Source organism: Rhododendron vialii, chromosome 13a (assembly GCF_030253575.1).
Source record: "Rhododendron vialii isolate Sample 1 chromosome 13a, ASM3025357v1".
In the NCBI taxonomy this organism is placed as follows: domain Eukaryota; kingdom Viridiplantae; phylum Streptophyta; class Magnoliopsida; order Ericales; family Ericaceae; genus Rhododendron; species Rhododendron vialii.
Window position 1 is genome coordinate 9,195,660 of NC_080569.1, and position 23,342 is coordinate 9,219,001.

General features: G+C 36.9%; 1 protein-coding gene and 1 pseudogene across 1 annotated transcript in view; both read right to left on the reverse strand.

Annotated features, from left to right (window-relative positions):
- The window catches only part of LOC131314759 (heat shock cognate 70 kDa protein 2-like), a 38,966-nt gene that overhangs the window by 8,259 nt on the left and 7,365 nt on the right, over positions 1–23,342 (reverse strand). The window lies entirely within an intron of this gene.
- LOC131313852 (heat shock cognate 70 kDa protein-like) lies at positions 8,961–14,625 on the reverse strand (annotated as a pseudogene).

Sequence of the window (23,342 nt, forward strand, 5' to 3'; positions counted from 1 at the left end):
ACTACCCTCACCAAACTCTTTACCTCTCTTATTTATAAAATATAAAATACAAAAATTACTACACTTTGTACCCGTTTCACATTGAGATTTTGTCCTTATTTAAAAGGTTTCACATTTGCTAATTTTCTATCAAACTTTTTTGAATTATTCGTTCGTCTCGATAAGAGGAATTGAAAAAGTAAAAAATTAAGACTTTTACCAAATATTTTGAGAAATTCAATATTTTGGATAAAAGTAATAATTTTATATTCTTTTGATTCCTCTCGTTGAGACAAACCAATGATCCACAAAAATTAACACAAAACTAGTAAATACAAAAAAAAATTTAAATATGGACAAAAATAAAAAAGCCTAAAAATCCCACAAACAAGTTCGCATGAAAAAAATTCGAATATGAACAAAAATTAAAAAGCCTAAAAATTTCACAAAAAAATCCCGTAAAAACCAAAAAACAAACTATTGACAATGGAGGGTACGGGCTTGTTGGTGGGATTTTTAGGCTTTTTGATTTTTACGGGGTTTGTTTGTAGGATTTTTAAGCTTTTTTTATTTTTGTTCATATTTGAATTTTTTCGTATTTGCAAATTTTGCGTTAAGTTTTTGTGGATTATTGGTTTATCTCAACAAGAGGAATTAACAGAGTACAAAATTATTATTTTTACCCAAAATATTGAATTTCTCAAAATATTTGGAAAAAATCTTAATTTTGTACTTTTCAATTCCTCTTATCAAGACGAACTAATAAGTCACAAAAATTTGATAGAAGATTAACAAATGTGAATCCTTTTAAATACGGACAAAATTTCAAAGTGAAACGGGTACAAAGTGTAGTGATGTTTGTATTTTATATTTTATAAATAAGAGGGGTAAAGAGTCTGGTGAGGATAGTATAGGTATTGTAAAAATTATAGTACAATGACATAGTTTTATTTGGTTGGGAGTTTAGTTTAGTTTTAGTAGTGGGTGGAGAGAGAAATAATCTTTTCCATCCGTTTTTAACGTCCAATTAACCGAGAGGGGGGGTCCCTTGGTATTTTCAGGTAAAGAAGGGGAGGGCAGTGTTATTTCAGAAACCTCAGGGGAGGTTTCTGTTCTTGTCAGAAACCTCAGGGGAGGTCAGTGAAATTTGCCCTTTTGCTTAAGGAGCAAGTAAAAAGGACTTTTTTTTATATTTATTAATTTTGTATCAAATTTTTTTTATTTATTAATTTTCTCAATTGAAAAAAATAGAAAAAGTAAAAAAAATTTATCCAAACATAATGTTTTTTAAAAGACAAAAATAGAGTCTTTTTATCTATATTTGAAAAATTATGAATTTCGATCATAATTTTTTTTACTTTTTCGAATCTTCTCATTAAAACAAATCAATAAGTCACTAGAGTTAAAACAAATAAATGTCAAATAATTTTAAAAAAGACAAAAAAGACTAAAATTGTGAAGTCATATGACATGAAACATAAAAGTATAAAAATGGGTCCCAATCAATTACAGGACAAATTGGGGAATTAATATTCGCGCTCCAAGATTTACGGCAGGCGCTCCACTTTTTTGTTTTTACACTGTGATGTTGCCAGCAACATCACAGTGTAAAAATAAAATATACACTGATGTTGCCAGCAATATCACAGTATAAAAACAAAAAGGTAGAGTGCCTGCAGTAAATCTTGGAGCGCGAAAATCAGTTCCCGACAAATTATGTGTGCTAATTTAAGTTTGGGTCCCTCTACTTTTCTCTCTCCTATTCACTTCCGGCACCACACACCCTTTCTCTCACCTCTCACCTTTACTTTTTTGACAAGATTTATCTTTACCTTTTATTTCTCTTTGGTCAATTGGTCTCCCTCAATTTTTCTACTTTCTTTCTCTTCTCTTCCTCTCTCGGGTTGCAAATTTGATTCTGTTACTTTTTTTTATCTCCGGATGACAATTGTTGATTTTTAGAGCGTGTCAGTTTGTTTTTTTTTTTGGTCAAACAGAAATAGAGAGCGTCAATTTAAAGAGTAGTATCTGGATCTAAATATAAACCCAATTGCTGGTGAATAAAAGACATATATGCCTATTATAAATAGAAGATATATCCACCTATTATGTGCTCATGCTTCTAATATTTGGGGAGTGGGTGGGTGGGTAGTTTTTCCGGATGGGGTTGGTGGTTGAGTTTTAATGATCTTACTAGTATTTCGCCTTAAGGTTAATTAGATTACAGTAAAATTGGATATAAAACTTGGATTTTGATTATGGACAAAATGGGAATCATTTTTGTGACATGGCTTAAAAAAAAGGTGACACCAAAAACTCATCTTTCTTTATATATATATTAGGCCACATTCCAGAAATCTTCTTAAAAAATAAGCAGCTTATTTCACATTTTCAAATTAAAAAATAATATAAATGAAAAATATTTTTTCAATTTTTTTGCATCGTATAAAAGACCTTGACGAAATCTTTTAAACAAGATCCATATTGCATATTTTTAAATTTCAATAAGTCTATAATTTTTAAGCTTGAAATTGCCTTCTTGAATAATAAAGGCTTTTTTTCCTTTCTGAAATCCACTCTTAGAAGAATAGATAATCGCTGACCACCACCTAGCTAGCCGAACAATTCAGTTTGTACAGCAGTAGTATTACATCTGGGTTCTCTCTTTTACCTTCTTGTGTGGACTTGGAAAGCGTGAACAACGTGCAACTAAGATCACATCATCGTTGTTTAGCAGGAAAGAAAAGCTTTTTTTTTTTTCTTTTCTGGGGAATAATAATGATTAATTCACCATTTAGGACATGGTAGTTTCTAGATAACCGTCGATGACTACAGGTTAAAACACATCTGTTTGTTTTACCATACCGAATAAAAAATTGAATTACCAATCCCGCGGCCGCAAGAATCGAATCACAAGATGCGTCAATTGACAGAAGGATTATGTATCCGTTTCTAACGGTTCCGTTCTACTATAGAGAGTTTTTTTTTTTTTTTTTGATCCGCACTATAGAGAGTTGAGTCCGCCCACTTCCATGATAAATACCATTAAAACTGGACTGTTAACTATTCAAAATAGGACGACAAGAAATTCTCCAACTACTGTATTTTACAGATGGTTCAAATGTTGCTATAGCAAAATCAGTAATGCTACACGCACAGCAAATGTACCCAGATTTTGTGCACATATTTTTTGTGGGTTCCACTACGGGTCCCACACAAATAATTCGTGCCGTTCATTAAATGTAAAACATTTTTTTAAGGGCCCCTGCAAAAAATCAGCTCAATCCAATACTCATAGATGCCTGATTCAATCATTTAACTTTTCATTCGAATCTCAAGATAATGAAAAGTTAAATGATTGAATCAAACACTTATAGATATTGGATTGAGCTGATTTTTGGTGGGGGGCCTTGAAAAAATGTTTTACATTTAATGAACGGCTTGGATTATTTGTGTGGGACCCATAGTGGGCCCCAAAAAAAATTTGTGCACAAAATCTGTGCACAGTTGCTGTGCGTGTAGCATTACTAAGAAAAGCAAAATATCGTCTTCCACATGGGGCACTAAGTAAAAAAAAAAACTGTATCCTTTACTTTAAAGGCCACCCAAACAAAAACACTTCTCCAAAGTTTGGGCTCCTCTCTACAGGGGCGGCAGAGAGAGAGAGAGAGAGACTTTTGATAGTCACTCTCAATTATTTGGGAACAGATAAATTTGTGCTACTCTAATGCATTGCATTACAGAAACATAAACCACATTTTAACATAACGTCATAACCCCTAAGTTTGAAATGAACCCAGCCATAAAAACCCCTAAACTCAGATTTCAGTGATAACGGCAGCGATCGGCGGTGGATGGCGATAGGAAGCAATGGTGGTTAAGAGAGAGAGAGAGACAGAGAGAGAGGTGTAACACGATTAGAAAGTTGCAAGCAAACTTGTAAAGAACATTAGAGGGAGATATGGAAGTATGGGACTTACCTTGAGAGTTGAGAAGAAGAAGCTGTTGTGATTGGAGAGAGAGAGAGAGAGAGAGAGAGAGAGAGTGTGTCTGGCTCTGTTTGAAACCCATGGAAAAAAAGAAAAATTAAAAAAAAAAATTCCTCCCATTGTTTGATTGGAATAAAAAGAGTGAAGAAATAAGAATTTCAAGTGTAGTAAATAGTAAATTTTTTCTCCCATTTTTCTTCTCTTTTATTTATTTATTATTATTTTTATTTTCCTTTCCATAGGTTCCGAACAGCATTGAGGATCCCCTGTCCGAGCTCTAACTTCGGAGCTGTTGATTTTGCAAATCAACGGCTGAGATGTACCAAGCCAAAACGACGTCCTTTTGAAACAAAAAGTGTTCAGCACATCTCAACCGTTGATTTGCGAGACCAACGGCTTTGAGGGGTGGGACAGACCCCTGTTCGGATTGGGCTCGGAAAGGAGATCTAGACTCTCCAAACAGAGCTTGAGAGATAAAAAGTGGAAAAGTTTTTACAGAGGATACATTTACGAGGGAGGCGCCCGGGGGCCGAGAGAAGTTTCCGTTCGGCTAAATAAGTCATTTTGGCTTATTTTTTTGTTCTTATTCAATTTTTTTTCGTATTTGTTAATTTCTCGGCTATTTTTTGGAAATTATTGCATCATCATGACGAGAGGAATCTAAAAAATAAAAATTATGATCGAAATCTAATTTTTTTGAATAAAGACAAAAATAAGTCAATAAGCCAATTTTTTCGTCTTTATTAAAAAAAATTGAATTTCGATCATAATTTTTTACTTTTTAGATTCCTCTCATCATGATGATATAATAATTCTCAAAAAATTGACGAGCAACTAATAAATACGAAATTTTTTTGAATAAGAACAAAAAATAAGCCAAAGTGACTTATTTGGGGTGTTTGGATCCCTCTTTTTCAACTTTTCATTATGTTCTTTTCCCATTTTGGGTGTTTGGCTACCTCTTTTCAAAACACATTATGGTAGAATGAGTTTGTAGTTTTTGTGTTTAGAGAGCAAAACGTAAAAAGAGGCCAAGAGGTGTTTTTCCCATTTTGGGATTAACGGCTTTTTCCCTAGCAATGTACAATTACCAGACTACCCACTCCTTTATTTGACAATTACTGAATCCATCCCTCACAGTAACCATGTTTCTGTCCACCCACGTTTCTGTCGACAGAAAGTTTTGCTAATTGGTTTTTTAGAATGTAGTTTTGTGGGTATTTCGTTTCTTAGAAATTACTGTAATTTCAGGTTGGAGTGTCTTCATCAATTTAACTACATTTCGTGTTGGAGTATTACCTATTCATTGTGCATTTTTTAAGCTTGTGTTTGCTTTGTTTTTTCAGTAGATATTACACTTAGTACAAAAAATATATTTTATAATATACATACTAAAAAATGCTGTATATTTTATGTAGTACATATTACACGTTTTTTTTTTGGATTAATGACGGTCAAAGTCTTTTTATGTTTTGGCAATTATTTCAATTTTACTTAAGCGTTCTTTTAATTAAAATAAGAATGTACTTGGAGACTTTCAATTATCAAAAAAAATAAAGGAAGAACAAAAAGTACTTTACAAAAAGAAATAACATAAGCATTATTTCACATCATTATTTTATTTAATCGTTATTTCTTCCTAATTATCATAAAAAAAATAGTTGGATACTTTCAATTAACGAAGAAAAAAACTACTATAATTGACAATATAACTTTTAAAGATTGATTAAAATATTTATTTATAAACATTATATACCATATTAAATAACCAAGGGCAACATGGCAAAAAACCAACCCATAATTCATTTTCATTCCATATCTCCCAAACACTACTCATGTTGCAAAATACATTCTGTACATATCATCCAAACACTCTATCAAAATTAAAATACATTCTCACCATAATCCAAAAAGCCAAAAAGCTAAAAAGCTGAAAATAAAATGTCAAAAAATAGGCTCCCAAACACCCCATAAGTATGGGTGGTTTTGCTTAATGACTAATAAAACTAGCTTACAGCGACAGTGGCGGCATCGGTCAGTGGCTTCGATCTTTTAGTCTGTGGCAAAAATGAGTTCAAGTTAATTTGGCGGGTCTAACTCGAGAGTTGTTTTACCTATACCTAGCCTCTCCACTTGGCCACTCCACCCACCCTTACGAGTGTGATCGATGAGTCCGGCTCCAGTATTTTGGTTCCAGACGACTTTTTGTTTTTTGTTAACATTTTTGGTTTGTATTTTTTTTGTATTTTCGGACCGGTAGCATCCTTTTGTACTTTGCTTTCTTATATATATGATACTAGTGCTAACCCGTGCCTACGGCACTACGCATCGCGATTTGAAAGAGATGGCAGTTGTGTGATTTAGGTGAAAGCCATGGGCACTTAACCGAGAAGTGGGAGGATGCACTACAGCTTTTGGATCAAATGAATTTAAGTCGTTCCAACAACTTGCCCTCACACCCTTCTGTTTTATAGTAGAGAATGTTTGTGTTCCTAAAAAAAAGGACTTATTTTTTTTATTCAATTTTTTTTCAAATTTGTTACTTTTGTATCAAATTTTTGTGACTTATTGATTCGTCTCATTGAGAGAAATTGGAAAAGTAAAAAAAATTTAATCGAAACATAATTTTTTTAAAAAGACAAATAAGTCTTTTTGTCTATATTTTAAAAATTATGAGTTTCGATCATAATTTTTTACTTTTCTGATTTTCCTCGTTAAGATGAATTAATAAGTTACAAAAGTTTGATGCAAAACAAACAAATGCACAAAAAAATTGAATAAAGACAAGAAAATAAGTTACTTAACTTCTTGCCAAAACCATCCTATATTATTGCCTGCAAAGTATGCTTGGAAATCACAATTTTTTTAACTAGAGACGTGTTCGTTTGATGAACGGAAAAAAAATTAAATTGGTATTTTTTTTCAACCTCATGTATTGAACGGGCACAATGCAAGTTAATGAACGAGATAGTTGAATTTTTCTCCGAACTCTGTACTCAATGCACACTAGTGTTGTTCTCATTTTATATAAACAGAAAGACATGTACCTGCTGTTATGAGTTAAAATTTTGAAGTGAAAAAAAATAAATTCCAATTAATTTGCAATTATGAGAAATGTAAGATAAACAAAGCTAATTTAGATAATTATAGCTACAAATAGCGTTCTATTTAGAGAGAGAGAGAGGGGCGGCTGGCAAGATGGTTGAGAAAAGAGAAAAAGTAACTAGAAAAGACAGACGTTAGGTTTAGGAATTTTCCGTCATGATCGATGGTCTGGGCAGCTAGATTTAGGTGTGTGGATCTGTTGTTGCTTGTAGGTTTTGGTTTCGTTATTGTTTGCTGTTTTGGTTGGTGTTTGTGTGGGTCTTTCTCCCCTGCATGAGACTTTTTTTACCCCTTGTGGGTGTTGTTGTGGTGGGTTTTTTACGTCATCTTGTTGGCTTTTCGAGATTGTAGATGAGTCTTATCTGTGTGAGGTTTTGAATGTTGTTATATGAGTTTAGAATTTCTTTGTGATTGTTTTCCTCCCTCCTTAGGGGTGGTTACCCATCCCGGTGTATAATTTTTGTATCAATTAAAGTACGTACCCTCTAAAGATTTAAAAAAAAGAAAAGAAAAGAAAAGAAAAGAAAAAAGGCAACATTATAACAGTCAAATGACAAAAAGCCGCAAAAGCCGCAAAAAGAAAACAAATGAAATAGTACAATCACGAATTGCTCCATAAAAAGATTCGACCGATCACCAAGGAAATGCTTCCCAAACAAACTAAAGCCATATGTATCACCGGCAATTCGATGCACCAAAAGCTCCCCTCCCTTTATATATTAGTCGAAAGAATAGATTATAGCTGATCACCAAGGAGGCGGCTGTATGTAGATGATTGCATGGTCAATTGAACACTTAAAAAAAAAAAAAAATTAGAATACATGTAAAAATTATGTGTTAGATTTCCATTGACCACCCAACTCAAGTATCATTGAACACCCAATTCTAATAGTCTTGAACACTTAATCCAAAAAAAATTGAATACCCTACCAAAAACTAGTTAAACACTCAATCACAACCCAATTATAGCACATTAATCCAGATAATTTGAACACCGAACATATTGCCTCAAATAAAGCTCCTAATCATAATTAAAACATTGAAAAATAAGAGAAAATGAAGAATCTATAGGTGTAAGTATTATACTATGCCTTCTTTCTCCATTTTTATTGTTGATGGTTTCGCATTCATTACAATAACTATATGTTTTTGTCTAGTTAGCTTATAGAATTACGGACGAAGCTTTTAAAAAAACTCAACTACATTGTGAATCCCGTTAACTTGAATAATATTCTTCAAAATTAAGACTACGATAGAATGACATATTTTCGAGAAGGTCGGCCCCAACATACTCACTACAGTTTCTTTCAAAAGGTTTTTAGTAGATTAATACGTCAGTTAAACATTGGCTCAAAATATAAGAACTCATCTTGACAACTGTAACATTTTACCATCTCCATTCTCGAAACACTGTCTACTACGCAACACAACTTTCAAAAAAAATATTTGTTAAAAAAATAGTATACCTTTTTAAGTTCTCATTTCGCTTGGTAATTAATTTTTTTATAATAGAGGTTATGTTTTTTTACCGCATTATTTATACAACTATTTGAGATTTTGTACATATATCATTAGTTAATAGATCAGCTAGTAGAGCTAAGGTAATTATGAACACCCTATTTCAAATTTCTGGAGCCGCCACACCAACTAGCCGAACAATCCAGTTTGTACAGCAATATTACGGATGGGTTTGATTAAAAAGTTGAGTGACTTATTTTTTGTTCTTATTCAAATTTTTTTTGTATTTGTTTGTTTTATGTCAAACTTTTGTGACTTATTTTTTTTTTTTTGACGAGAGAAATCGGAAAAATAAAATTTTTTGATTGAAACTCATGATTTTTTTGAATAAAAACAAGAATAAGTCAATAATTCCAAAACAAGAATAAGTCAATAAGTCAGAGCAAAACATATTTTGACTTTCTGGACACCCCTAGGAGCCGGAGAAATTTCAGTCAATGTGAATTCGCCCAACAAGTTGTTGTCTGTTCTTCGGGTTCTTTCCCACTCAAAGACTTCAAATAAAACATAGGTTTGGTAATCTTGGGTCGTACTCCAATTACTTTGCTCTTTCTTCACCGGAATTTTGGTGTTTCTCGGAATGAAAACCACCACAACTCCACCAAGCTTTCTCAAACCAAAGGAAAGTGGAGTGACATCCAACACCAGTATTGAATCCAGAACCTTCTCATTCCGTTCACCACTCAAAATAGCGGCCTGACCTGTGGCACCATAAGCCACAGCCTCATCAGGGTTACTACTTTTGCAAAGCTCCTTCCCATTGAAGAAATCCTGCAACAGTTGCCGGACTTTGGGAATCCTACTGGATCCACCAACAAGAACGAGTTTGTCGACATTGCTCTTGTGCATTTTTGCATCCCTCAAACACTCCTCCTCTGGCTCCATACACTTCCTAAACAGCTTGATGTTCAGCTCCTTGAACCTGGCCCAAGTAATCCTTGCGCAAAAACCAATCCCCTCGTATAACGCAGAGATCTCGATCATAGTTTCAAGTGTCGAGGACAGAGTCCACTTTGCTCTTTCACAAGAAGTCCTCATCCTCCTTAAAGCTTTAGGGTTCCCACTAATATCCTTCTTGTGCTTCCTCTTGAATTCCTGAATGAAATGGTTCACCAGTCTACTATCAAAGTCCTCACCCCCTAAAATGTGTATTCCCACCCGTAGCTAGAACCTCAATTTTACCCCCTTCGATAGTTTGATAGAGAGACGTCGAATGTTCCATGTATCACGCAAAATTCGAGTCTATGGAAAAGACGGAAAGATGCTGAATAAGTCAATTTTATTAATTTGAGAAATTTAGGGTTAAAATCTCTGATGCAATTTTCAAAGAAAATTAATCCTCTGATTCTTCTCTTTGGATGCTGAAACGAGGGCTTGACAACTTGATTTCGATTTGAATGGTGATATCTTCTGCAGTCTTTGCAAAGATGACGTCGAATTTGACGGGTTTTGACTTGAGGGCTTTGAAGCTTCTTCTCAAGTTGAATTATTTGATCTTCTCCAATTTAGGTGAAAAAGATGATGGATTTGTGGATATTGACTTGAGGGCTTTGGAGCTTCTTTTCAAGTCAGTATTTGAGATCTTCTTCGATTTGGTTGAAGGAGACGCAGATTTGCAGATGTTGACTCAATACAATATTTGAGATCTTCTTCAATTTGGTAGAAGGAGACTGATAATTGGTGGATTTGGCTTGAACGTTCTTCAGGGCTTGGATGCTTTGAATTGAAGAGCGTTTGGCTTGATGTGGATTTGAAAGATTCTGAAGGGCCTTCTCAGCTTTGATCTTCAAAACTTCAGAAGCTTGCGTGTGATGGATGAATGCGAATTTTGAAGGGCTTGGAGGCTTTGATCTTCATAGTTCTGGAGTTTGCACTACAACAAAATGGAGATTAAGGGGCACTTTTAAAAGGGCATTTTTCTAATGAAAATCCAGTTTCCCTGGTTGGATGGCATTTAACATTTTAAACATGCATGCTTAATTGTGGAATTTGATATTGCATTAAGTGTAGCTCATTTTTTTTTAGCACTTACAATGATAATTGATTGTAAAACACGTACACTAGATGTGCTGATATTAACTTGAACTTAAAAATGTGTGGCATCATTCTCCTCCTCTTTTTGTTTGATGGGGTGGGAGGGGGGACGGGCTTGTATATGTCTGGGTTTGAGTTCTTCTCACTACTAGAGTCTGAGGCAGTCTTATGCCTATTTTGTTTGACATGAACTGGTATTGTAGTGAACTGGACAGTGCATTCTACTAAGCCAATAGTGTCAATTCCATAAGGATACAAATAGCTAAAATGGATGGTGAATGCCGTAGGTATGGATAATTTGTTAGTATAAATTTGATATTGCGGAATTTCAATATGATATTTTCTTATTGATTGATGCTAGGTGGGGGATTATGTTAATTTTAAGAGCGTAGCCAACCCAACAGATGTTGTAGGCAAAGGGCGGATCGCTAGTATGGATCCATCTACAGAGGTTGGTGGAGAAGAACTTGGAGCTAATTGGTGTGAAATTCATGTTCAAGTCCCAATCCTATGGGATGAGCATTTGATGAGGCCTTACGGAGGCCTTAAGACCATTGGCGATGCCATCGGTACTCCAATAGCATGGCCTATTTCTTTGGTACGTTTAATGCCCACTATTGTCTTTCTTTTCTTTTCTTTTTTAATTCCTACTATAAATCAATAAGTTTTAAAACTGTGTATCTGGTTTTTGTTTTCATTAGGTAGTGAAAGATGATGATGGCTGCTTTATGGACTGAATGAGATCACTTGGAAGATTCCTAGTAGAGAGTTATGGCATATGGATGTTGAACTTATAAGTTTTGTTTTGTTTTTTACTAGTGGTTGTTTTTTTTGATACCATGGCATCTCTCATGGTATTGTTCTAGTTTTTTGTTGGAAATTTTAGTAAGTTTCTTAGAAGTGAAGTTTGTTTTCTAGTGGAAACTTTAGTTTCTTTAAACTACTTCTATTTCATGTTTCCTTTTTTGTATTTGGATCCTTGTGAATTTGTTGACTAGTAGTTTCTATTGAAGTTAATGACTATGGCTTGTTGCATGGACATGGTTGAGAAAAAAATTGAAATTAATTCAAGTTTCATTGTATTGTCGTTTGATCGTGTACTACAAATGGGAAAAAAGAGCAATACTTTAGAACCAACTCAAAAGTGCCATGAAAGCTATCCTCCTGACCTTATAGACGATGGTTTATACAGCAGTTTGTAATGCCTTAATAGGTCGTTGGAATGGTTTTCGGAATATCTGTAGTGACACCGAAAAATGTCTTGATAAGTAATCTATGCGGCACTTAGAAGTGCAGCAAGAAAGAGCTTTTAAGGCTCTTTTAAGTGTCTCGCTAGGTAATCTATATGGCACCTAAAAGTGCAGCGATAAAGAGCTTTGGAGGCTTTTTTAAATGCCTCGATAGGATCTATGCAGCACCTAAAAGTATAGCGAGAAAGAGCTTCTGAGGCTCTTTTAAGTGCCTTGAGAGGTAATCTATGTGGCACCTAAAAGTGCAGCTAGAAAGTGTTTTAAAGGCTTTTTTAAGTGCCTCGAAAGGTAATCTATGCGGCACCTACAAGTGCAGCGACAAAGAACTTTGGAGGCTTTTTTATGTGCCTCAATAGGATCTATGCGGCACCTAAAAATGTAGCAAGAAAGAGCTTTTAAGTGCCTCGATAGGTAATCTATGCGGCACCTAAAAGTGCAGCAAGAAAGAGCTTTGGAGGCTCTTTAAGTGCCTCGATAGGTAATCTATGCAGCACCTACAAGTGCAATGAGAAAGAGCTTTGGAGGCTCTTTTAAGTGCCTCGATAGGTAATCTATGTGGCACCTAAAAGTGCAGCAAGAAAGAGCTTTGGAGGCGCCTTAAAGTGCCATATAACAAGTGCCGCGTTAGACCTATAGCTGCATCGATACATGCGGCACTAAGGTAAAGTGCCCCAATATACAAACTGCCCCAACAGGCCTCTTTTCGAGGCAATTTTGAGTGCCCTATAAAGCCATTTTTGTTGTAGTGTTGGATTTGATGATGGAGATTTGACTTGAGCGTTCTTCAGGGCTTTGAAGCTTTGATCTGAAAAACCGTCCTGTTTGAAGTGGACTTGACTTGAATGTTTTTCAGAGCTTTGAAGCTTTGATCTAAAGAACCTTCTTGTAGGACTTCTGAAGGGGCTTGAGGCTTTGATCTTCAGAGCTCTGGAGCTTGTGTGCTTCAATGTGCAGATGGAAAAAAATATGAGAGGGCGCACCTCTATTTATAAGGATGTGGGATGGAGACTCCAACCCTAACCTTCCATATTGATCACTTTAATTATTTCCTTTATTGATTTTAAAAGGAATAATTATTTGATAATTACCTTTTCTTTTCCCTTTATTTTAGAAAAAGGTAATTATATATAAAGAGATATATTATTATTCACCAAGTAGCCTAATTTGATTGGCCGGATTTGATAAAATAATAACTGTGTCATTTTGACACATGGCACTATTTGATTGGTCCATTTACATGTCTCTGACTTTTGACTATAGACATTTGGCATCACTTGATTGGCCCGTCTATGAAACTTTGACTTTGACTTATAGGCACTTGGTGACATTTGATTGGCTAATTTGTATACCCAAGCAACACATAGCGATTTGTGATAGGCTAGAAATTTTACATGCCTACATTCCACCCCTGAGATCGAATATGAGCACCTTTTTCTCACCGGTGCTACTGGCTTTGTTGTAGAGACCATAAGCAATGGCGGCCGCAGTTGGCTCATTGATTATCCGCATGATGTTGAGACCAGCGATGACTCCAGCGTCTATGGTGGCTTGTCTCTGAGAATCGTTGAAGTAGGCGGGAATAGTTATAACAACGTTTTTTTTTTATTTTTATGGTGGTGCCAAGGTAATCCTCATCAATTTCTATCATTTTTAGGAGGACCATTGAAGAGATTTCTTCGGCGGAGAATTGTTTCTCTTCGTACTTGTATGTTACTCCTATCATGGGTTTGTCGTCTAGACCAGGTGTGACCTTGAATGGCAATAAGTCATAGCTTCATGTCACTCTGAATAGTGGCGTCGCTGTATCTTCTTCCGATTAGACGCTTTGCATCTGTTAAAACCAAAATATCAACAACAATGCAACGAGAACTAGCTAGGAAGTGCCATCTCAGGCAACTAGGCAAGGCAAGTAAGGTTTGAGCTCTGAACCTCCAAATTTTATTTAAAATTAGGGGCTGCTCCTAATTTAATATGGTGATATAATCGGTAAAAAAAAAAAAAAGTAAATCTATTTAACCCAAAACGTAGAGCGCTCATTTTTTTCAAATTAACCGAGAATCAAAATCTTTGTCAACTATGAAAGAATTTATTGCCTTCCCTAAATTGAATAAAAAAAATATTAAGGAGCATTTCGAATTGATCGGATTTTTGTAGAGCAGTACTACTAGTTTTATTAGGTGAGATAGGTGACATGTAGAAAGTAATGTCATGCAATATATGCAATATATAACAAATGGTTGGAAAGTTTAAAGAAAGTAAATGGCAAAAATTAGGCTCATTATAACAAAGTACAAATCACGGGATATTACATCTATTGTGTCATCTACGAGATAACCAAACCCAACAATTTAACCAACATGATAAATAAACGCATCAAAGGACAACAATCACTATATACAAACTCAACTCAACTACAAGCCCCATTAAGAGGAGAAATAACCCCAAAAAATATAAAGGAAAGAGTACCCACACGAAAGCAAGAAGACTCAAACTCTTGGCCTCCTAGAGAGATGTAAAAGTTCTGGCTAACTGAGCTAGCCCCATTTGGTTAGATTTTGCTATATGTTGAAAGTGTGATTTTGTTACTTTATTTTCTCTCATGATAACAATTGTTGATTTAGAGAATGTCAATTTATGAAAGATAAGCTTGAGAACAAAAACGTGAGTGAACTGTACCTTTGGAGGCTTGCAAGTGGAAGAGAAATCAGCATCAAATTTGGGAGAAGAGAAACGTGAATGAAGACTTTCATGCTTCCGTGATATATTTTGAGATTTGCAATAAATGAGAGATTATCTCATTCTTGTTTTTTTTCTTATGCTTCTACCTATATATAGACTTGTAATCTGATTGTAAAAGTATGAGTGGAGTAAAAGAGAATCAGAGAGATAGAGAGACAGAAATTTCCTCCTTGTATACAGATTGAGTGAGTTCAATATATTGTGAGTGTGTTTGTGCAATTCTCTTATGAGTTTCATACATTATAATTGTGTGATCAATACTCTTCCACCCAACAAAGTGGTATTAGAGCACTAGGCTCTTTCCGAAAAAATTCTCTCTCACGAAAAAAAAACATACCTTCAACGTTCTGCTATTTTCAACTAGAAATTAGCTCCCTCAAAATCAAATTTTTGAGTACAAAGCCCGATCACCCAAACGCCGCCTTGCATTTCCGGAGACAACTTTCTGGCAAAAAGAAAAAACAGACAGACTGTTTTTTTGCAGCCCAAAAATCGTTTCGGTCAAAACCAAGTTTTGAGCATCGAATCAAGATCTCCTCACCAAGATGATTCCAATGCCACTGGAATCAATTTATTCCGACCGACGGTGATGCAACCTGGAGATCACAGTTCACAGTTTAGCAAGCAAAAGTTTTTTTTCGGTGTGAATTAATTCAGACCCACCTCCTGATTTCGTTATTATCAAAGTGAAAGAAGATATTTCAAGCAGAGCATTGAAGTCTGGTAGTTACCAAGCATTAAATTCTGGTAACGTTGAAGAAGGAGGAGTAATCCAGTGCATCTGGAACACAGATTCAACAGGCCTAATTAAACTTTAGGTCCCTGGAGATTGAAAGATTGTAGTTCAATCCTCGCCAGACGTATTTCTGTTGTTTTTCAGGTTTGATGGCTAACGGAACATCCCAAGCCGTCATTCCAAAGCTCACCAAGGACAATTATGATAATTGGTCCATCCAAATGAGGGCACTGCTTGGTGCTCAAGATGTTATGGAGGTGGTAGAAGAAGGTTACGATGAACCCACCTCAAAAGAAGCTGAAACAACTTTAAAGGAGGAACAAAAGACGACGCTCTATGCCGAGCGAAAGAAGGATTTCAAAGCCAAGTCCATCATCTATCAAGGACTTGACGAAGCCACATTCGAGATCATCGCTTCTGCCAAAACTTCCAAAGAAATTTGGGAGATGCTGCATAAGACTTACAGAGGTGCTGACAAAGTAAAGAGGATTCGCCTCCAAACTCTACGAGGTGAATTCGAGTCTTTACGAATAAAATCCTCGGAATCTATTTCTGAGTATTATGCTCGAATCATGGTGGTGGCAAATCAAATGAGGAGATATGGCGAAGCTCTCACCGACACGAGAGTTATAGAAAAGATCTTGCGATCTTTGGATCGTAGATTCGACTTCATCGTTGTTACGTTAGAAGAACTTAAAGACGTTTCAACCATGTCTATTGAAGAGCTCATGGGTTCACTGCAAGCCCACGAACAGAAGTTGCACAGAGATGATGATAGAGCCACAGAACAAGCTCTACAAATGAAGTTATCCCTCAATGAAGGAAGGTACGAGCAAGGGGGGACATCTCAGAGGGGACGAGGCTATGGTTCCCATGGAAGAGGCTCTAGAAATTCAAATTCCAGAGGCAGAGGTGGCGGAGGATTCTCCAGAGGAGGGAATCAAAATCATGCTCCAAGAGGAGGTGGTCGAGGACAGCAAAACTATGCTCCGAAAGGAGGTGGACGAGGACAGCAAGGTCATAATCTAATAGGAAGAGGACAAGGCAGAAGAGGTGGTTATAGCAACCGTTTGAACGTTGACAAAAGTAACGTTCAGTGTTACAATTGCGAAAAGTATGATCACTATAGCAACGAGTGCCGGGGAAGACCAACATCAGAGCAAGTTGGCGAAATAGCCAATTTTGCAGATAAGGAGCCAGTAGGAGGAGATTCAATGAGTCTCATGGCACACAGTCCTATCGAGCAGGATCAAGGTACATGGTTTCTTGATTTTGGAGCCAGTAATCATATGACCGGCTCAAGGCAGCTTTTTACTGAACTTGATGAAAAGGTTCAGGGAGATATTTCTTTTGGTGACCTCTCTAAAGTACCAGTTCGAGGGAGAGTTGATATTATAATCAAAAGGAAGAATGGAGATCATGCATTCATCTCCAACGTCTACTATGTTCCAGACATGAAGACTAATATTCTTAGTCTTGGACAACTCCTGGAGAAAGGCTATCAAATTAGCCTAAAGAATATGCAGCTGACGATTGCAGATGCTCGAGGGAAGCTGATTACTCGAGTAATGATGGCGAAGAACAGGATGTTTCCGCTAACTGTTCTTCATGACACTCCAAAGTGCCTCAATGCCATTATCAATGACAAAGATTGGATATGGCATCTCAGATATGGGCACCTCAACTTTGAAAGCTTGAAGCTGTTGGTGAATAGGAAGACGGTTAAGGGCTTACCTCATATTCAACGTCCAAATGAGGTATGCGAAAGCTGTATTCTTGGCAAACAACACCGCAATAACTTTGGAAAGCAAGTTGATTGGAAAGCATCTATGCCGCTCGAGCTAGTACACACAGATGTTTGTGGTCCGTTGAAGCCAATCTCAAACAGTCAGAATAGATACTTCCTCACGTTCATCGACGACTATAGCAAAAAGACGTGGGTATACTTTTTGAAATTGAAGTCAGAAGTATTTGAAAAGTTCAAAGAGTTCAAAGCTCTTGTTGAGAAAAGAAGCGGCTACCACATCAAGACGTTGTGATAAGACCAAGGAGGAGAGTACACTGGAGATCAATTTGAGGGATTCCTTAGGCAATAAGGAATCAGACACCAGTGCACACCTGCCTATACTCCTCAGCTAAATGGTGTAGCTGAGAGGAAGAATCACACCATTCTCAACATGGCCAGAAGCATGTTGAAAGATAAAGTCATGCCCAAGAGATTTTGGGCCGAAGCAGTTCAGTGTGCAGTCTATCTACTGAACAGGTGTCCTACGAAGAATGTGCAGTCGAAGACACCACAAGAAACATGGTCCACTCACAAGCCAGGTGTGGGTCATCTTAGAGTGTTTGGTTGTATTGCCTATGCAAAAGTTCCAGAGGCAAACAAAGCCAAACTCGAAGACAAAGGAGTTAAGTGTATCCTTGTTGGATACGGTGACAGAACGATGGGATACAGGTTGTATAATCCCATCACTCAGAAGGTGATTTTCAGCAGAGATGTCATTTTTGAGGAAAATGAATCCTGGAGCTGGGGTCAAATAGAAGCTACCAGGAAGATGGAGCTAACACTTGAAGATGAAGAACAAGTACAAACCAGAGATGTACCTGGGAGACCAGAAGATCAGTCAGCATCTTCTCGTGGTTTCCCCTCACCACAACGAGGTGAACCATCCTCACCAGTTGAAGTTGTTGAACGGGAAATTTCAGACATGAGGCCCAAAGGAATTCAGAACTTGAATGATCTTATATCAGAATACAGATCAGATGGATGCAGATTTCACCATGTGTTGTCTGCAAATCAGTTATGATCCAGTTAGTTTTGAGGAAGCTAACGGAGAAGACAAATGAAGGAAGGCTATGGATGAAGAGATCCAGTCCATAGAGAAGAACAAGACTTGGGAGCTGACCAACCTCCCAAAAGGTCATAAGGCAATTGGAGTAAAGTGGATCTACAAAGCTAAGAAGAACGCTCAAGGAGAGGTTCAGAGATACAAGGCAAGACTTGTAGCGAAAGGCTACAAACAGAGAGAGGGCATAGACTATGGTGAAGTATTTGCCCCTATTGCCAGAATGGAAACGATTAGGCTAATGATCGCATTAGCTGCTCAGAAGATATGGAAGATCTACTAGTTGGATGTCAAGACAGCATTCCTGAATGGATTTCTAGAAAAAGAAATCTATATTGAGCAACCACCTGGATATGTGAAGAAAGGCCGTGAAGACAAAGTATACAAGTTGACGAAGGCCCTGTACGGGCTGAAGCAAGCTCCTCGTGCATGGAATACGACAAGTACTTCCAGGAGAATGGATTCAAGAAGTGCCCCTACGAACATGCACTCTATATGAAGAAGGAGACCGATGGAAGCCAGCTGTATGTATGCCTCTACGTTGATGACTTGATTTTTACAGGCAACAATCCAGCCATGTTCGAAGCATTCAAGAAGACGATGTTTCAAGAGTTCGAAATGACGGACATTGGACTTATGGCTCACTTCCTAGGCATTGAAGTGACGCAAAGTGAAGAAGGAATTTTTATCTCCCAAAGCAGGTATGCCACGGAGATACTGAAGAAGTACAGGATGGAGACGTGCAATCCAGTGATGACTCTAGTCGACAGTGGACTAGAACTAAAGAAAAGTGATACTGGGAATGTTGATCCAACCTATTTCAAAAGCTTGGTTGGAAGTCTGCGATATCTGACCTGTACTAGGCCAAACATACTCTATGGTGTTGGGCTAGTCAGCCGATACAAGGAGACGCCAGATCAGTCACACTTGTTCGCAGCAAAGCGGATTCTCCACTATATCAAAGGGACCCATAGTGATGGACTGTTCTATCAGTCAGGTGGTGACCTGAATCTTTCCGGCTATTCAAATAGCGATTGGGGAAGAGACTTGGATGAAAGGAAGAGCACAACAAGGTTCGTTTTCTTTATTGGAAATACTGCTTTCACTTGGACATCCAAGAAGCAAGCAATCGCGACGTTGTCATCTTGTGAAGTTGAGTATGTTGCCACCAACTCAGTTGTCTGTCATGCTATATGGTTAAGGAATGTGCTAAAGCACTTGGGCTTTCCGCAAAAATTGCCCACAGAGATCTATGTTGACAACCGCTCTACAGTAGCGCTTGCAAAGAACCCGACTCATCACGAAAGAAGTAAGCACATCGATACCCGCTACCACTTCATCAGAGAGCATGTAAAAGCAAAAGAAGTGGAGTTAGTTTCTTGCAGGACATATGATCAAGCAGCTGATATCTTTACGAAGCCCCTCAAACATGAAGCTTTCGTAAAAATGAAGACAATGCTTGGAATGAAGAATATCTGAGAATCAAGCTTAAGGGGGGATGTTGAAAGATAAGCTTGAGAACAAAAACGTGAGTGAACTGTACCTTTGGAGGCTTGCAAGTGGAAGAGAAATCAGCATTAGATTTGGGAGAAGAGAAACGTGGATGGAGACTTTCACGCTTCCGTGATATATTTTGAGATTTGCAATAAATGAGAGATTGATAAGTGATAGGTGCTAAAAAGCACCCATTTAATCCTTCTAATTTATGCATTGTTGGTTCGTTTACATTGTTACTTGATATATTTTAGTGTTTTGTGGTGTTTGTAGGCTTTGGAGACCGATGAGTGCAAAAACGTGCAAATTGAGAAGTCTTACAGAGGATTGCTGCGAACATTGGCTAGCATTTATTTGGTGGCGAAAATAGAACAAAAATAGAATTGGGTTGCTCCTGTTAGCCACGTGAATGAATTGTAAATTAAGGAAGTAACTCTTGCAATGGGGTAAGGAATTGGCCGATGACAAGGAATTGAACTTTGGCTAGGAAACATATATTAAGTATTTGCATTGATTTAAACGCATTACAAAAGGAGAGGAGTTGGAATATGGAAAGGAGTCCTCCTTTCCAAAGTGCCCAGATTTTCGGCACATGCATATAAGAAATGGCAGTAGGATATAAAAGGAGGAGACCCACGCTATCACGGCAGTTCGGGGAGGAAGGAACAAGAGACGACTTCGCGAGGAACACCCGGTTACCATGAGCGGCTAACTCCATTCCCTAGGGAGAAGATGAAGTACCGTGCCAAGTAATTTTGTATATGTATAGGTTTAGGTTTAGGTTTTAATATTCGGATCGATTGTTTAACTAGAACTCGTTTCAGTTTATTGGAATGATTAATACTTTCAATATGTTTCGTATTTATATTCGCGGTTTTCAAATACGGAGTTAAACAATGGTATTCTTTGATTGTGGTTGGAGTTTTGAGATAGATTATGCTCGTAAGACGGATCGTGCCGTTAGGTGGCCAAACTGTGCTACTGAGAGACGGTCCGTGCTATGGGATAGTCTATGCCTTTTAACAACTCAATTATCTTCTTGACGATTATCGGAAGGGATTGCAAGCTCTAACGACAGTCTTAAATGATTCGAATGTTAAACCTAACCTATGCATATCGTTGTTACATGGTCGGAGTGGATTCGAAACCCTAGGTCTTTTTCTCATCAGTTTTCAAATCAAATAATTAGTAGCTTTCTTAATTAATTAATTTTCTCAAATCAAACAACTCAATCTTTTATCTTCCGAATTAATCTAAATATCAATTGAAATTGTAGTAACTCAGCCTCACTGTCCCTGCGGATCAACACTCGGTCTTAACCACTATTCTACGGAGTAGTAGTTAACTCCAAGGTTTTATAAATTTATTTTTGACTCGGAACGACGCAGTCAATAAGCACCCGAGAATGTAATGTAGGGTGCGCTAGTGCTTAGTTTTAGTTTAATTTAAAGTATTAATTAGTTATTATTAATGATATTTGCTTGTAGAGTGGTTTGGTTATGTTTTGTAGATAAATCGCCAAATAGAGGAATTTATGAAGTCTAAGGCATGTCAAGGTGGAAACAACCCGATGGCCAAGGAATTGCCAAGTCATTGCCCGAGCAGAAGTTGGTTCGCCCGAGCAGAACCTATCATTGCCCGAGCAGAAGCTGGATGGCCAAGGCAGAAGATGATTTGCCCGAGCAGAAGCATTTTTGGCCCGAGCAGAACCTGTCATTGCCCGAGCAAGAGGAAGGCAGCCAAGGCAGAATTCTGAGCTATTGAGCTCGGCATCGATGGGATGCCATTTGTTACATCGATGCCGAGACCCTTAGTGGTCCAGTCTCTTATCGACCTCGGCATCGATGGAAGGAAATGTTTTACATCGATGCCGAGCCCCTTAGTGAAGCACTCTAAGGCCGTTGCCATCGATGCCGAGGGGCTTAGCAGGGGAATTTTAGAGCATCTAGGGAATATTCCAGGCGCGGATCTTAGAAGTATAAAAGCTTATTTCATTGTTTTGTACAAACAAGTAGAATTAGATTTGCTTACCTAATTTTAGATCTAGATCTAGATTCAAATTGTTCTTGAGTGTTCTTCATTTTTTCAGTTTTAAATACTTTAATTTCTGCCTTTAGTTGTTAGTTTTTGATATTGTTGCTTTAATTAAAGTTGCTTATTTTCTCCCGATCTATCTTAATCTCTAGTTTTCTTCTAGTGTTGCTTTTCAATTATGTTGAGTAGATTTTTGTTTGCTTTTATCTCTCTAGATATGAGTGAGTAGTTTCAAGGGTTAGGTCATGGGGTGATTAGCACTTCATGGCTCGGGCGAAAATTGCATTTTGCACCCAATAAAGCTTTAAACTTTGATTTGAAAATTGATGTGAGGTTCGGGTTTGTTTGACAAATCACCGAGGTGTTAACCTCTTTGATCATGTGTAGGTGGGAGCTTCGCCTACCCACCACACATGATGCTTAGAGCTCTGTCGCTCGAGGTATTTGCCAAATGAATTCTAGAGCTAGCTTGATTCACAAATCATTTTATCTTCCGATTTGAGAACTATAACCAAGTATCTTAAATTGTGTAGTTGGGTGAAAAGTGTGATTTAGCTCGGGTCTTGGGTGTTAATAATTCCTAGACCTAACCTATCTTTTCTCTAGTTAATTCGTTTTTAATTTAGCCTTTTATTTCCACCGCTTAAAGTAAAACAAAGTTGGCTGTCTAAAAGCCGAAAGCCCTTACTTGCATCTACAAATCCGATCAAGCCATATAGTTATTCCCTTGGGTACGATCCCGGATTTTCGGTTTATTATGCTTCAACCGACGTGTTAAACCCTACGCTTGGGGTATTATTCCATATATCGGAGCAAACGAAGCAGAGATTATCTCATTCTTGTTTTTTTTCTTATGCTTCTACCTATATATAGACTTGTAATCTGATTGTAAAAGTATGAGTGGAGTAAAAGAGAATCAGAGAGATAGAGAGACAGAAATTTCCTCCTTGTATACAGATTGAGTGAGTCAATATATTGTGAGTGTATTTGTGCAATTCTCTTGTGAGTTTCATACATTATAATTGTGTGATCAATACTCTTCCACCCAACAATTTAAAGAGTAGTAGATATCTCCCCGTTCCAGAACGGGAAATAAGTCATTATTTTTTAAAAAGACAATTTCAAGTTAAAAAATATTGGGCTTATTGAAATTTAAAAATATGCAATATAGATCTTTTTTGAAAGATCTCAATAAAATCATACGTTTTTAAAAAAAATCAAAAAATTATTTTTTATTTACATTATTTTTTAGTTTGAAAATGTGAAATAAATACTTATTTTTTAAGAAGGTGTTCTAGTATGATTACTTTGCTCATGAATAGAAGATATATCTACCTATTATGTGCTCGTGGAGTGATATCTAACTAGCGGTTGGGGCACACCTTCCGTGTGTGCATGTGAAAATGCAAGTGAAAATATTTGGGGAGGGGAGTGTGGGTGGATAGTTTTTTTCCGGATGGGGTGAGTGACTGAGTTTTAGTGATTTTACTATTTCACCCTAAGGTTAATTATGTTACAGTAAAATTGGATGTAAAACTTGAATTTTGATGAAGACAAAAATGGAAATCCATTTTTGAGACGGCTTAAAGAACAGGTGACACCAAAAACTCTTCTACAA